Source organism: Podarcis raffonei, chromosome 15 (assembly GCF_027172205.1).
Source record: "Podarcis raffonei isolate rPodRaf1 chromosome 15, rPodRaf1.pri, whole genome shotgun sequence".
In the NCBI taxonomy this organism is placed as follows: domain Eukaryota; kingdom Metazoa; phylum Chordata; class Lepidosauria; order Squamata; family Lacertidae; genus Podarcis; species Podarcis raffonei.
The window spans coordinates 42,297,007-42,314,011 of NC_070616.1; the positions used below are offsets into that span (position 1 = coordinate 42,297,007).

At 43.3% G+C, this 17,005-nt stretch overlaps 1 non-coding gene across 1 annotated transcript; it reads left to right on the top strand.

The window, feature by feature from the left end:
• The first annotated feature begins 16,750 nt into the window (after positions 1-16,750).
• TRNAC-GCA (transfer RNA cysteine (anticodon GCA)) lies at positions 16,751-16,822 on the top strand. Its single transcript has one exon. It is a non-coding gene; the product is annotated as a tRNA-Cys (tRNA).
• The last annotated feature ends 183 nt before the right edge of the window (positions 16,823-17,005 follow it).

Genomic DNA, 17,005 nt, shown 5'->3' on the forward strand with positions numbered 1-17,005 from the left:
TCAATGCTCATTTAAAGCACATGACTTCCCCCAAAGAATGCCGGGAGCTAGTTTGCTAAGCATGCTGGAAATGGTAGCTCTGTGAAGGAGAAACTACAGTTACCAGGATTCTTTGGGAGAAGTCACATGCTTTAAATTGATGCTAAATATGTTTTAAATGTATACTGTGGATCTGTATCGGTGGGAGGCTCTGCACACTTAAGATTTTTTCTAAATATTTTTTGCATTTGGGGAAAACTTGTGCTCCCCCCCATCCCTGCTGACACCTCCCTCTTGTACACTGATGGTGTTCTTTTGGCTGCATAAGGACTGGCATTGGGAGAATGAGTTTGCCATTAGTATAGGGGTGATATCGGCTTAAGGTTGCAAATGTAGGGAGTTGTAGTACTTAACTTCTAGAGGTTGCCAGGTGGGCAAAAGCTCCTCTAGAGGGAGGCTTAGTTGGGCTGGTTGACCCATCTCTAATTAAGAACATCTGCAGATGTACAGGAACAGGTGTCCAGAATGGTTCAGGCAGGCTTTTGTGAAAACCAAAGTTTACCTGTAGAATATAAAGGACAGCATGAAGCCTCCTGTTTTCACACACAGAAGGTAATAAAAGATCCTTCAGTTACCAATAAGTGCCGGGAGTTGCTTAGAAGCCTAGTACACCTCTGTCACACTTGCACCCAACACTGCAGGTCCTACTGTGGGCAAAATCTGCATTGCCACCTTTGCCTTCAGGGCTGGCCCAATCATTAGGCAGACACTCGGTGGCAGGGAGGCGCAGCCACAAGGTAGGGGGGCACAGAGCATGTAACAAAATGGCTTACTCTGTTGCCCATGCCTGTTACTGCGTGCTAGGGTGGAGGATTAGTTCCCACTGCCAATGTTGATGTAAGGTTGCTATTGATTTGATTTAATATTGCTTTTGATTTGTGTGCCACTTTTCCCAAGCAACCAGGTTGAGCTCAAAGCAACTCACAACAATAAAAAGCCATTAGAAATTTTAAAATAGTCACATTTCCATCCATATATAATCATGTCAAAAACACAGAAGCACGAGGATAAGGAGCCTGCGCCCCTCCAGATGTTGCGGGACTAATGTGTCCCTGCACATCAACCTGACAGCACACTGAGCAGGTCCACAAGCAGGCCATATAGTCACTGTCTTCTCCACTATGCTGCAAAATTCTGCATTTCTGATTAAATTACATTAATGATTTCTAAAGTTGTATCTATACATATAAATCAGCACATTTATTTCTTGATCTACTTACACAAATCTGTGTCGTCTTCTGTAACATTGTGAAAGTAGTCACCCTACCTCTCTTTGAGGGTAGAGAGGCAGGCACCACACATGGCGGCTTTCAGGGCTCAGGGTGAGAAGAGATCCAACCATCTTCCTTTTGATTAACAGTTTAACTGCATACCCTGTTGAGCCACGAAGATGTGCAGTTGGAATTGGCCTGACGTTGCTGTAATATACAGTTAGTGGCTCACATGAAAGGGTGCATGAAAGGGTAAACCTGAGCTCAGGTTGCAAGTGGGTGTAGTTTGACAGCCTCTCAGCAGGCTCTGCTCTCCCCTACCCCATCCCACTTTTCAGCATTTTTCTCTTCATGCTTCCTGAAACAAGCAAGAAGCCATAAGACCTTGGCTCCCTGCAAGTGAACTGAATCACTCTGAAAGGAGTCTTTAAAGCCTGCATCTTTGCTAACCCAAAGATTGCATGATCTTTTTTTGTAAGGAAACCAAATACTTTCCTTTTTAAAGGCGTTTGGAACCTTTTTCTTCTTCTTTGTTTTACTGCCAACAGATGGAGACTTGTTTGCTGTAACTTCTGGAAACTCTGTGAGTAAAATGTTCACTTATTTGCAAAGCTAAGTGTCTGTGATTTATTCTAGCCTAAGTATTTCTGTGGGGAACTTTGTTCAAAGGTGGATGAGGGCAGATGTAAACCTAAACAAGTATTAATGTGCTTGAAGCCATTGTGCTAACTCTGCTACTGGAGAGTAGGAACTTCTTCCAAACCTCTCTCTCCAACATCATAAACCCAGGCAACAATACTGGTCCTAAGTCAGCCTGGGGTACAGCTGGACCTCAGCAGAGTTCAGCAGCAAAAGTATCTAAAGGAAGAGGAAGCCACCAACAGTGGTCACTTTCTGGGATCAAACTAAATCAAACTAAATGTGACATTGAAATGCATGGTTGCAACGAAGTGTCTTAGTTTTTCAAACGTAAATAGCTGCCCAAGAGAGCACAATCAGAATCAGAAGCAGAGTGCATGGAAGGGAAAGGTAACCCTTACCCCTCCAGCTGCTACTTAACCCCACATAGAAGCTTCCATTATAAATAATAAAACCTTGTAATATATAATGGCTGTCTTGTTTGACCCAGTGAATAGCTGGATGTGCTGACCAGCTGGGTCACAAGAGACTTGAGAATGATACATCATCTGATTGAGTTGGGAACTGCAAGGCTTAGTAAGCAACTAGATTCCTGGAGAGCTATTTGTGGCTATTACTCATTGATTCATGACCTTTTTATAAACTTTTTTTTAGTTTTTAATATACAATAACTATAAATAGAAGTGTCCCTTAGATAATGGTACAGAACAACCTATAATGGGGAATGTGGATCCTGGGAACTGTAGTTTGCCAATTGTCCTGAGAATTATAGGTCAGTGGCAAACTTCAGTTCCTGGGAAACTTTGCAGGGAACCATGACTTTTAAAAGTGGTATAAGAGTGCTGTAAATGTATGGCTTGGATGTGACCTATATCAGTGGTGGGGAACCCCGGGACTGGGGTTGAATGTGGCCCCCCAGGCCACTCTATCTGGCCCTTGGGACTCTTCCTCCAGCCATTCTTAAGCCACCCCTTCACTGGCCTTGCTCCATAGTTAGTTGTGCAGACACTCTTCTCATGTGGTTTATGAGAAGCTTGCCTGCTCCCACCTTTTGGTTACGTGTATATATTTATTTCCCCTTCATGGATCACTGCCTTGCCGTGGCGAAGGGGCTTGAAGAACTCAAAGAATCCTAGAATCATAGAGTTGGAAGAGACCACAAGGGCCATTGAGTCCAACCCCCTGCCAAGCAGGAAACACCATCAGAGCACTCCTGACATATGGTTGTCAAGCCTCTGCTTAAAGAAGGAGACTCCACTACACTCCTTGGCAACAAATTCCACTGTCGAACAGCTCTTACTGTCAGGAAGTTCTTCCTAATGTTTAGGTGGAATCTTCTTTCTTGTAGTTTGGATCCATTGCTCCGTGTCCGCTTCTCTGGAGCAGCAGAAAACAACCTTTCTCCCTCTTCTATGTGACATCCACTCCCTTTGCTTGGCTGGAATGTGTTCTTGAACTGCCATAGTGCCTCTCTCAGGAACTGGCTGGTTGCAAAGGTGGGGGGGGGCAGTAAATATCCTAGTTGCTGCAGGACAGGCCATCCAGGGTTAGGGGCCATTTTTGCCCCTTCCTACAGGAGTCTCCCACATTTTGTGACCTGGGGGCACATTTGGAAATCTCTTACGGAAACTACAAAATACCAATGTTACAGAAGAAAAACTGGTGATGCTCAGGTATGCCCCCTCCGACAAAAGGTAAGTCACCTACACATCCCAAATAAAACAAAAACGGACACAAAAACACTCACAACCTCACGGCAACACTCACAACCCACAGAAAACAGGCAACCTCCCCACCAAACAACCAAAACATAACCAGCTCAAATTTTAAAAATAATGATTGGGAGGAACAGGAGACCTTGGCAGGTAATAAAGCGGGTGTCTGTTAGCTCCATGGTGCCCATGAATGCCACGTTGGGGGCCCCAAGTTTGAAGGGCCCAGTTAAACTGACAAAAAAATCTAAAGAATGGATGGTATCCGATGCTAATCTTACTCAGAGTAGACCCATTGAAGTTTTTCAACTTAACAAACACATTTAAATGGGTCTACTTCCTTGGGTGGATGCAACCCAGCAATGTACTCTTTACACCCCATAATAGCTCCAGTCTTGCTATTAACGCAGAACAAGAATAGGTCACACAAACACCAGCTGTTTTGTTCAATATATAGCCCATTTTACTGTAACAATATGTTTCACCTATAGACCCGGAAATATAGCTGCTCTTGAAGGGCCGTCTGAAACACGGGGTCTGAGCTGCACCCTTCCCCCCCCCCCCCCGCCCACTGTGACATGGCGCCCCTAGATGCCAGAAGCATGACTCAGCACTAGCAGCCACATCAGACACAGCTGTGCTAAGAGTTCCACTGCCCCACAGTGGTAGAAATGAATCCCTGTGACTTTGTTTTGAGAGTTGATGCAATGTAGTAGCTGCAGCTGAGAGGCTGTGCAATATACCAGGAAGCCTCTGGTCCTACTCTCATCTCTTCTGTGAACTCCTACCCAGTCAGATGAGGAGCTCAATATTACCTAAACCTGTATTCTTCATCCTTGGGTTCCCAGATGCTGGACTACAATTCTATCATAAGAATTTAAAAAGAGCCTGCTGGATCAGGCCCATGGGAAGCCCCAAAGCAGGACCAGAGGGCAACAGCACTCTCCCTACTTCTGATTCCCAGCATTGAGACATTCTGCCTCCAACAGAGGAGATAGAACATAAATATTGTGGCTAGTAAACATTGATAGACTTAGGACTCATCCGCACTTCCACTTGTCCTGTGCTTAGAAAACACAGATCCAAGAGATTTCCCCCTTTCCCCTCTTTAGCACTAAATCAGAGCAAACATCAACCTGGAGAAAACCCGAATTGCCATTTGCTCCAATTGAGCGTTAGAGAGTGGTTTTCCCAGGGGAAAGCAGCGGGACCAGAGAAAGTGTGGGAAAGCCCTAAGCCTCCATGGACTTTTGGTGGCCATCTCTGCTTCCTGTGAGAGTGAGTTCCACAGTTTAATGCTGTGCTGCTGTGTGAAGAAGGGCTTTCACTTGGGTGTCCTGATTGCTCCAACATTCAGCTTCATTAGATCCCCCTGAGTTCAAGGGTTGAGAGAAGGAGCCAAACTTTTATGTATCCACTTTCACCACACTATTAATAATTTTATACACTTCTATCATGTCTCCTTTTGCTCACCTTTTCCCAAGACTAACAACCCCCAAATGTTGTAAGCTTTCTGCATTGGGAGAGCTGCTGTAGCCACTAGATCATTTGGGTTTCTCTTTTCTGAACTTTTTACCAGCTAGAATATCCTCAGCATCGTCCCCGGCTAACTTAGCCACTTATTAGGGGTGATGCGGTCCAGCCGTGCTTGTGGGGGCCCCATGACAATTGCGCTGGTTTGTAAATGTGTCCACAACCCCAAAATCTTGGCAACCCCTCTCTGCTGCTATGGCCACACCCTATTTTGACTGTAAAAGGCACACTAGCAGTTTAGGCTGTTGTTTTTCTCATCATTTGGAAATCCTACTTCTGACCCTTTTAATCACCCCTTTCCCTCACCTTCCTTTACTTTCCTGGTTTAAGGTTTGGTTCTGGAACCCTCCCCCCATTTTAAAGTTTCAAGCTCATATAGTGACACCCCCACAGTACAAGGAACAACTAGCAGAATGAAAAGAGGCACATCAACTTTCTTTTGAAAGAAAACTATATGAAAATGATGTATAGATGGTATATAACACCAGTACAGATAGCAAAAATGTACAAAACCGGGTCAAACATATGTTGGAAATGTAAAGAAAAAGAGGGTACTTTTTATCATATGTGGTGGGAATGTAGAGAAATTTAAAAAAAAAAGGAAATGATATACAATGAACTGAAAAAAATGTTTAAAATGACATTTGTAAAAAAAACAAACAGAAGCATTTTTGTTAGGGATTGTATTGTAGGACAAGACCTGCCAAGGAAAACAAAGAACTTATTTATGTATGCTACAACAGTGGCAAGAGTTTTGATAGCACAAGGATGGAAGAATGAAGAAATCCTGACGAAAGAACAGTTGCAAGAGAAATTGATGAACTATACAGAACTGGCTAAATTGACATACAAATTGCGAGACAAGGACAATTTTGACTTCACGGAAGAATGGGAGCTTTTTACAAATTACTTAAAAAGACAACAAAAATAATTGGACTCTTTGGCAGGTTTTGAATAAACATTCACAAATTTTATTAGTTGAATATATGATAGATACGACAAAGATATGTACAATTTTATAATATGCAGAGAATAAAATGTGTTGAGAAATCAGAGAAAGGCGCTGAGGGAAGTCTTTGGGGGAGGGGGGTTGAGGGGGGAGGGGGAAAAGAATGTATGTAATAATATGATTGATAATTGATTATGTTGAAATTGCTTAATAAAAAAATTATTAAAAAGAAGGGGGGAAAGTGAACCTCTATCCATCTACTTCCTTCCCAGGCAAAGCTCCAGTGTCAGGAGCTTGTCCTACACTTGAGTAGGACACTGGCAGAGACACATGCCCGACTGGCATGTTCTTTCCCTCCTGGTCGTTTATTCGGAAGCTTCGAAAGCTTTCTTCAGCCCGAACATCACAGCGACCAATGCCAAGAGACACCGGCACACTTAGGGATCTGCAGAGTGTTCGCAGTTTGCGTGACAGACCTCAGCAACTCAGCATTTTGGCTAATCTACTTTATTTACATATAAACACACACGGAGCACTGCAACATGGCTCCCTCTCTCTCTAACATCAGACAGCAAAGAAAGAGAACAAAGGACAATAGTCCCACTTTACGGAACACAGTTACACAAACATCCTGTCTCCATCACTTCCCACTCTGTGGAGTCAAAACATATACTGTCATGTGATAGACAACAATCCCATGACTGCAATCACGGAGCAGGAATTCTTAACAACTGTTAAGTTGTGGGTGAACATATCAGATGACACAGTGATTCTTCAAACAGCTCTTCTTTATTCAGAGGCCAGAACAAAACTGAACTGAAGGGCTCAGTCAGCCTGCTTATATAGAGCTCCAGTACATTACTGTAGCAACTTTCTAAAACTATCCAATCACTGAACGTCACTTTCGATCCTTCATTTGCATAAAAACTATCCAATCACTGAACGTCACTTTCGATCCTTCATTTGCATAACTATCTACAGTATCCCCCTGCTGGCCCAGGGTGAGAACTTCAGTACATAACAACAACCATCACCACTGGACCGGGGACTAAGCTCTTCTCACAGCCCATGCTGCAACACCACTACAGCATTGTCCTTTAAAGAAAACACTGGGTTATTTATGGTGTGATCAGCAGTGCAGTCAAGTAATTTCAGACTCTAGACTTAAAAGCCTTCCTTGGGGAGGGAGGGTTCCTTAGATGGTTATGTGTATTATTTTACCAATGTGAAAATATGGCAAACCTGTCCTGTGGCATTTGCCCCCCCCCCCCCCGGCCATGCTGCTCGACATCTGCCTCAAAGTTCTGCCCTGATGGCACCACTTGGTGTAATACAGCAACTTTGGTTTGTTTGGGGCTTTCAAATAGATTTTCTGTTTGCAATATTATTTTTACTTAACTTGGTCTGTTTTATCCCCTAAACAATTGATTTCTTAGACTGAAGATGGGGCTATTAAAATTTGACAGAGGTGTTAGACCACTAAAAATCACTCTGAGCCCATGGGATAGAGTGGGATATCAGCCAGCCAGCCAATAAAATATACATTAATCCAGTGCTTTTTTCTGGGGGGATGCAGGGGGTATGCATACCCCTAAACATTTTGTGAATCTAAGTTTGGCCTCATTGAGGGGCAGTATTTCAATATGACTAGGAAAAGGAGAGTACCCTTAAACATTTTTTAAGAAAAAAAGCACTGCATTAATCACATACTTGTGGGCATGCACATGGCTAGGAGGAAGGACCACAACTCAGCGGCAAGCAAAAGGTCTCGGGTTCAGTCTCCTGGTGGGGCTGGGAGACAGAGGCCCCCGTCTGAAACCATGGAGAGCTACTGTCAATCACTGGAGAAGATACTGAGCTGCAGGGACTAATGATTTGACTCAGTCCTATGTTCCTATGGCTGACGTTCATTCAACAGAGATGCAGCAGCCCTTTGAAAGGGCTGTAGTGTTTTTAAATTGGTATTAACATTCATGAATAAGAAATCCACATACAGATGGGGACAATCTGGTGAGAAGGCACCACAGAAAAGCTTTCTTCTGCTTTAAACATCTTTTTAGACATGTGTTAAAAACATTCTATTCTTGACAGTTCCCACAGTGCAAGTGCCATGCGTGCCCTTCTAGGTATGATCCTGTCATTCAAGCTATTTTGTTCCTTCCTCTTGTGAATGACTGCCTAGGACCTGTGTGTATTCAGCTGCATTTCCACCAAGGCGTTGACACAATGACCTCCCTGTATTTTTCCTGTAGAGTCCTTAAACATGACACCCTGGTACTTCGACCCCCTCGGCAGCACTTTAGCAAATCTCTCACCTAGGTCAATTAATGCCAGCAAACATCACTTCCTGCTGCTCAGCATGAAATAGCATTGTTTTGTTTTGGGGTTTTTTTTAAAAAATACTTGTAATTTCTAGAAGTTCTCAAATACAAGGTACAGTTTCACAATACATGAATAATAACATAAAACACTAACATAATTTTAATACTGCATATGGCTGTGCGCACCCCAATATCCAAGTGACAAGAGGGTTCAGGGGTTCCAGCATTTCCCCAGTACATGTGCAGTCCACCTGGAAAGATCTAGGGGTCTTGGTGGACCACAAGCTTAACATGAGTCAACAGTGTGATGCAGCGGGGGGGGGGGGACTAATGCTGTTCTAGGCTGCATCCACAGGTGTCTAGTGTCCAGATCAAGGGAAGTAATAGTAGCACTCTGTTCAGAGCACACCTGGAATACTGTGTCCAGTTCTGGGCACCACAATTTAAGGAGGATGTTGACAAGCTGGAATGTGTGCAGAGGAGGGCAACCAGGATTATCTTTTTTTTTTTAAAAAAAGATATTTATTAAGATTTTTAATTTTTTATACAAACAAAAAACAAACAAAAAAATTAAAAAAGACATACAGTTCGTAATACAATCTTTTCAGTAACATATTTCTCTGACCTCCTCATACCTCCCCTTCTTGTATTCCCTTTTAAATTCTTTGTTCAGCAAATCCTTAACTTAAAGCATTACAGCTTATAATATCACCTTATTTTCTATCCAAACCCTTTTTTTCATCCATGTTCCTTTATATCATTACAGCTAGAAACCACTCAATTTCAATCCAACATCATTCAGCATTCCTTAATTTTACAATATTTCTGTAAATAGTCCTTAAATTTTTTTCAATCTTCTTCTGCCGACTCTTCTCCCTGGTCACGGATTCTGCTCGTCATTTCTGCCAATCCCATACAGTCAATCAGTTTCATCTGCCATTCTTCCAGAGTGGGTAGATCTTGCGTCTTCCAATACTTTGCGATGAGTATTCTTGCTGCTGTTGTAGCATACATAAAAAAAGTTCTGTCCTTCTTTGGCACCACTTGGCCGGCCATGCCCAAGAGAAAGGCCTCTGGTTTCTTCAAGAAGGTATATTTAAATACCTTTTTCAATTCATTATATATCATTTCCCAGAAAGCCTTAATCCTAGGGCACGTCCACCAAAGGTGAAAGAATGTACCTTCATTTTCCTTACATTTCCAACATTTGTTATCGGGCAAATGATAGATTTTTGCAAGCTTGACTGGGGTCATGTACCACCTATATATCATTTTCATAATATTCTCTCTTAAGGCATTACATGCCGTAAATTTAATCCCGGTGGTCCACAACTGTTCCCAGTCAGCAAACATAATATTGTGTCCAACGTCTTGTGCCCACTTAATCATTACAGATTTAACCGTCTCATCCTGGGTATTCCATTTCAGCAGCAAGTTATACATTTTTTACAAAGTCTTAGTTTTGGATTCTAACAATTCTGTTTCCAATTTAGATTTTTCCACCTGGAAACCAACTTTCTTGTCCGAATTGTAAACCTCCATTATCTGATAATAATGAAGCCAATCTCGCACTTTATCTTTCAATTTCTCAAAACTCTGCAATTTCAGTCTGTCCCCTTCTTGTTCCAAAATTTCCCAGTATTTTGGCCATTTGGCCTCCATGTTAAGTTTTTTCTGAGCCTTAGCCTCCATTGGTGACAACCACCTTGGAGTTTTATTTTCCAATAGATCCTTATATCTAATCCAAACATTAAACAGTGCTCTCCTGACAATATGGTTTTTGAAAGCTTTGTGTGCTTTAACCTTGTCGTACCACAAATATGCATGCCACCCAAATACATTGTTAAAACCTTCAAGATCCAAATTGTCTGTATTCTCAAGAAGCAGCCAGTCTTTCAACCAGCAGAATGCTGCTGACTCATAATAAAGTTTAAAGTCTGGCAGGGCAAATCCACCCCTTTCCTTTATATCAGTTAATATCTTAAATTTTATTCTAGGCTTCTTGCCCTGCCAGAGCAACCAGGATTATCAAGGATCTGGAAACAAAGCCTTGCAAAGAGCGCTTGAAGAAGCTGGGTACATTTAGCCTGGAAAAGAGACTTAGAGGAGATATGATAGCCATCTTCAAATGTCTTAAGGGCTGTCACTCAGAATAATAATAATAATAATAATAATAATAATAAATTTTATTTATACCCCGCCCTCCCAAGCCAAAGCTGGGCTCAGGACGGCTAACATCAGTAAAATTACAGTCAAAAACATAGTAGGGGAAAAAACCAATTTAAAATACAGGTTAAAATGCAATTTAAAATGCAGCCTCATTTTAAAAGTAGCCCATAAATCAAAACCATAAGGGGAGGGAAACATAAGGGTCAGACTGAGTCCAAACCAAAGGCCAGGTGGAACAGCTCTGTCTTGCAGGCCCTGTGGAAAGATATCAAGTCCCGCAGGGCCCTAGTCTCTTGTGACAGAGCGTTCCACCAAGTCGGGGCCAGTACTGAAAAGGCCCTGGCCCTAGCTGAGAACAATTTAACCACCTTGCGACTTGGGACCTCCAAAATGTTGTCATTTGTGGACCTTAAGGTCCTCCACAGGGCATACCAGGAGAGGTGGTCCCTAGGTACGTGGGTCCTAGGCCGCATAGGGCTTTAAAGGTCAAAACCTTACCTTTCCAGCCTCGACCTGGCCACAGTGATCCATGCGGCGGTCACCTCCAGGCTTGACTACTATAATTTGCTCTACGCGGGGCTGCCCTTGAAGCTGTCCCAGAAGCTCCAGCGGGTGCAGAATGCTGCAGCGAGGCTCCTCACGGGGTCTCTGCCATGGGAGCATATTCACCCAGTGCTTTTCCAGCTACACTGGCTCCCGGTGGAGTACAGGGTCAGATTTAAGGTGCTGCTTTTGACCTTTAAAGCCCTTCACGGCCTAGGGCCCTCGTACCTACGGGACCGCCTCTCCCGGTATGCCCCACGGAGAGCCTCAAGGTCCATAAATAGCAACACCCTAGTGGTCCCAGGCTCTAAGGAAGTTAGATTAGCTTCAACCAGAGCCAGGGTCTTTTCAACACTGGCCCGGCCTGGTGGAACGCTCTGCCTCATGAGACCAGGGCCCTGCAGGATCTGATTTCTTTCCGCAGGGCCTGTAAGACAGAGTTCAGTCTCAGTCAGTTTTATTGCACATAGCCAAAGGCTGCCGCAATGTACACAGAATTATTTGACAATTAAAAGAAAATATACTGAATTGGTAAAAAAGACTTAAAACATTTATATTATTAAAACATTACGTACTCTAAACAAAGCTATAAAAGTACCCCAATGTACAAATAAAAACATTAAACAATAAAATTCATAAGCTAAAATCATCACATAGTCACTAATGTTAAAAACAATATCAATTAATACAGTGTCCAAGATAGATAGGATCAAATAAATTCATCTCCTTTACAGTTAATGGCTACCTTGGCTATATAATTTGCTCTAATTTTCCTAGCAGCAGTTGCAAAAAGTGCTACCCGCCAGGTCACATACTTATCTGTGTCTGCAAGGAGATATAACATCATATCAAGAGGGTTCTGGCCAGGGACCCTGTCATTATAGGTACCAAAAATCTTTTTCTTGCATCATTATATAGCGGACAGTGCAAGATATAATGCATAATGTCAGGGAACTGCCATCTGAGACGCAGGAGGTGAAGGGGCTCACGGAGGGTGAGAGAGACCATTCAGCGGAGGAGGGGACCAGCAGGGGGAGAAGTGGAGTTCCAAGGGAAAGTGAGTCGGAGGGAGGGCTCAGAGACACTTCAAGCGAGAACAGTGGGGAGGTTTCAGGACCTCCTGTAGGGACACCCACTCCTCGCCGGAAACTGTCACGCCGAGAGTCCAGAAGACGCGTTTCCGTTAAGGAGCTTTTATGCTGGAAGAAGTTCCATAAACGCCCACTGTCCGATTCAACGAGCGACTGATGGAGCCATGCTTAAGGAGCTCCGTCACAGACAGAGGTTTGTGGACTTAGCCAAACTCTGAGGGACTAGGATTTTACGCACAAGCAGCTCACCATCCCATCACACATAAGGTCCTCTACTTCAGAACATCCCCTAATGCAAACACGTTCGTTTTTTGGTATGCCTCTGTGTCTCCCATCTCTATAAGCAGAGCTTATTGTATTTAGTTGTAGCTCTGTAAAAGCTTCTCGAAGCTGTGCAAAAGTCAATTCATTAAAATAAGATATGTGTTCATTGACCTCTCTAACTTTAAAATACAATGGGGCGCATGTAGATGTGCACATAGAGTTTAGATCGATTTTAGTTGCCACTGCCCTTATGGTTCGTTTAAAAATATTTTTCTGTGGATATAAGGGGAGTTCTTTAATCTCAGTCACTGAGAGATCATATTTGCCCATCAGTTGGGCAGCATGATGTGCCCAGTTTTTAAGGGGTAATCCATTTGAGAGCTCAATCAGGCATTTTTTTGGTAGCCTAGTGTTGTCCATCTGTTGAACTCTAAACCAGTAACAGAGAATTCTTTTATCTATTTGGCTCTCTATGCTCAACATGTGAGTTTCCAACCTGACCATGGCAGATTGCACATCTTTGGGTAAACCTAAAAGAACTCTTAAAAAATAATTCTGTGGGGGTTCCAGACCGGAGACCTTTGAGGTACCCCAAACCTCTGCACCATATAAAATCTGGGCCATTGTTTTTGCTTTATACACAGATAGAGCTGGGTTGACCAGATTTCCACCTTTACATGCAGCGAATTTCAGAATGGCTTTTGCTGGGCTACTCCTTAGGAGCATCTGTCCAAGGAAAGGATTGGGTAAGACAGAGTTGTTCTGCCTGGCTTTTGGCTTGGAGCCAATTTGATTCGCTCCCTCTCTTTCTTTTTTTTCCTTTCCTTCTCCTCCTGCGATGAGGCTGCATTTGAATATTTTAATGTTTCAATATTTTAATGTTGTATTTTAATTTTGTTTTTAAGTTGTAATCATTCAACTTGTTTTTATTATTGCTTGTAAGCTGCCCTGAGCCCGGGAGGGCGGGGTATAAATAAATTATTATTATTATTATTATTATTATTATTATTATTATTATTATTAAACCAGCACCTTAAACCTGACCCTTTACTCCACCATACAAGCTAGTTTTCTCCTGCTCTAGAGGGTAGGACTTGAACCAATGGCTTCAAGTTGCAAGAGATTCTGACTAAACATATGGGAAAACTTTCTGACAGTAAGAGCTGTTCTGCAGTGGAACAGTCTCCCTTGGGAGGCGGTGGACTCTCCTTCCTTGGAGGTTTTGAAGCAGAGCTTGGATGGCCATCTGTCATGGATGCTTTAGCTGAGATTCCTGCATTGCAGGGGATTTCACTAGATGACCCTCAGGGTAGCTTCCAACTCTACGATTCTCTGATTCTAGGGTTGGTTTTCCTAGGAATGTAGGTCTCTGGGTACAGTAACGTCTTTATATATAGTTTTATTTACAGATATGTACAAACTAAACATCGGACAGAAGAGCTCCCAGCATTAACAATCCCTACAACCTCCAAAGCCACAGCTTTATTTCAGCAAAGAAAGCGAGTCAAGTCTCTGTGTCTCACGTCAGATTAGACTAAGACAAATAGAAGCTCCCTGGCTTATTTCCCCACCCCTAGGATGACGTGGCATCCAGCCAGGTGAAGGCGGGAGGCTTACCCCCTCCTGAAAGAGCATCACCAGTCAGTTGTCTCTATGGTAACATGTTTGGTCTTGACCAACTCTTTACACATGTAAATGGATACCTAACACACTTTAACAAAGAGACTGATTTGACCAGTCCAGCAGGTCCTGCTATTAGAGACTACAGTTTTACAGTTACAAAATCACAGGCTTGGTTGGAACCCATCCTAACCAACCTCCAGTCCTATAACAATGCAGTGCACAACTGCTACAAATTTGAAAGAAATGGGCTATGGATAGGAATGTTCACAGTCATTGCCTTTATCCACGGTACACCCTGGAATGTTTCAGCATAAGGTTCCTTGTTAGCAAACCCAGCCAAAGGTTTTCTGTGTGACTGGGACCTCATAGCTTCCTTGGGGCTTGCTACTTAATGTAGGAAAGGGTCCCAATTGCCTGCAGTTATCTCTCATGCTTTACCTCTCAAAACCAAACATTGTGAAGTTAGTTTCCCTAAAAGAATTCTGGCTGATGTAGTTTACCCCTCACAGTGCTTTGAGGGAAAGAATGTGCTTTAAAGGTGTAGTGTGTACACAGCCCATGTCTGAAACCCCCACCTTCCATGTATGGGACACCTTTACACAAGAATCAGTGTAAAAAAATATCAACAAATATCACTTCCTTTTCACTGCAGTGCTTTGATAATGTCATGCATTCTCCAGCAGAAAGGATGATGATAGGGGAAACTATTTATTTACCTCTATATTTAAATATTTATTAACCACACTTTTCATAAAAATACAGCAAGGCAGAGTACAATATACAAAATTGTCAGCAGACATTTGAAAGTGGGCAGAGATTATTCTAGTGGCAGGGCTTTTTCCTACAGGGCAGGACCTGCTACAATCAACGTTCAGTCCCTAGTAAAGGCTGCCAAACATCAGAAACCACCAGAAGTGCTCCATCAGAGGATCTCTTTCACTCAAGGGCCGTATTCAACACTAGTCCTACTCAGAGTAGACACATTGAAATCAGTGGACTTAAGATACTCATGTCCATTGATTTCAATAGGTCTACTCTTAGTAGGACTTGCACTGGCTACAATCCTTAGACTTCATGCAATTGCAAACTCTGGTTATGTGGGCTGGGGGAAACTGTAGCCCATCTTGCTCCCTATCCAGACGTTATCCCAGATATCCCTTTTATTTCACATTCAGGGCAGTCATACCACATGAGCCTGTTTTCAATGCTATTTGTGTCAGTAAGGTTTTGGGGTGATGATGCTGCCTCATTTCCAATAAGCGCACACCTGTAACTTTCTGCTGAAATCCTATAACTTTTCACACCATAAATGTCCAGCTGTGTGCGCACTTTTGTTGCACCAAAGTGATCTCCCCAGGGTGCAAGTCTGGGCAGTGTGTATGGAGGTCCTGGGCTACCCAGACAACAAGACTCCCCTCCTGGCCTCGCTGGTGTGGTCCAAAGGAAAGCAGAGCAATACATCTGGCACCAGCTTGGCTGCAGGAGTTGCTGCAGGGAGGAGTACAAGGCACCATCCAATTGTCTTAGGGACTCCAGTCTGAATTTGTGTAGGGTTTACTCCTTAGCTTCTTCTTTTCCCAAAGATGTCCCACAAGACACACAAAGCAGAATACACCTCCAATAAAAGACCAGTCTGGAGGGTTCCATTGTCTACACATGGAATGTCAAGCGCAGGGCTAGTTCTATTGCTCAGCTTATTAGACGGATGCAAACCATCCTGCAGCATTGGCTGCAGTAAGACTGCATATGAGCAGCAGTACATTTTTGAAGCAGACTTGTACTACAAACTCTCCTTATGGTCTTCCCCAGCCTGGTGCCTTCCAGTTAGCCAAAGGCCGACAGGAGTTCAGAAATGATAGGAGTCCACAGAATCATAGAATTGTAGAGCTGGAAGGGACCCCACGGGTTATCTAGTTCAACCCCGTGCAATGCAGGAACCCAAAAACTCTTGGAGGGTACTAGGTTGAGGAAGAGATTTGCCCACACGTGAAGTTGCACAGGGTGTCAGACCGCTGGTCCACCTTCCCCAACAGTAGCTCTCTGTGAATACTCTACTATGGAGCTCCTTCCCTATGAGGAGATGCCAGGATTTGAACTAGGGAACTTTTCCCATCATCGGTTATATGTTTGATTATTGAGTTATACGCACATATAAACAAAAATAATCCAACCTATCACACAGAATACAAAATCAAATCAAAGGAAGAATGAGTTCTCTGCTCTCATCATGATCTTCTTGGAGTATGCACTCTACCTCTCAGCTAAAAATGAGGCGGCACTTGTTTTTGAATGGGGACTAAGTTCTCCTCACAGCCCACGCTGCAACACCACTACAGCACTGTCCTTTAAAGAAAACACTGGGTTATTTATGGGGTGATCAGCAGTGCAGTCAAGTAATTTTAGATTCTATATAGACTTAAAAGCCTTACTTGAGGAGGGAGGATTCCTTAGTCAAATGCTCTACCCCCATCACACAGAAGAAAGCAAAGCACTTACTTATTGTGCAGAATACAAAATTAAGCATGATTATAGTTAGCCAGGGAATACCACGACAACAACAGCCAATCAGTTTATTACTGGAAGAGGCTAGAAGTGAAATGATGGAAGAACTAGATGTCACAACTATCCTTACTAGCTCTTCAGCACCCACGGGCCCGGGGATATAGCTCAGTGGTAGAGCATTTGACTGCAGATCAAGAGGTCCCCGGTTCAAATCCGGGTGTCCCCTCCTTCTTTTTTCCCTCCTTCCTGAAAAAAAAAGTAAATTCCCCCAATTGCATTCGCGCGTCGATTCCTTCCTATCCCTGCACGGAAGGGAAAGCTGCGGCTGCGGCAAATGCATTCGAAGGGAGCCTTGCATCCGGGGAAAGCTTTGCTCCTCCTCCTCGGTTCCTGAGCCGCCAGGGCCCGA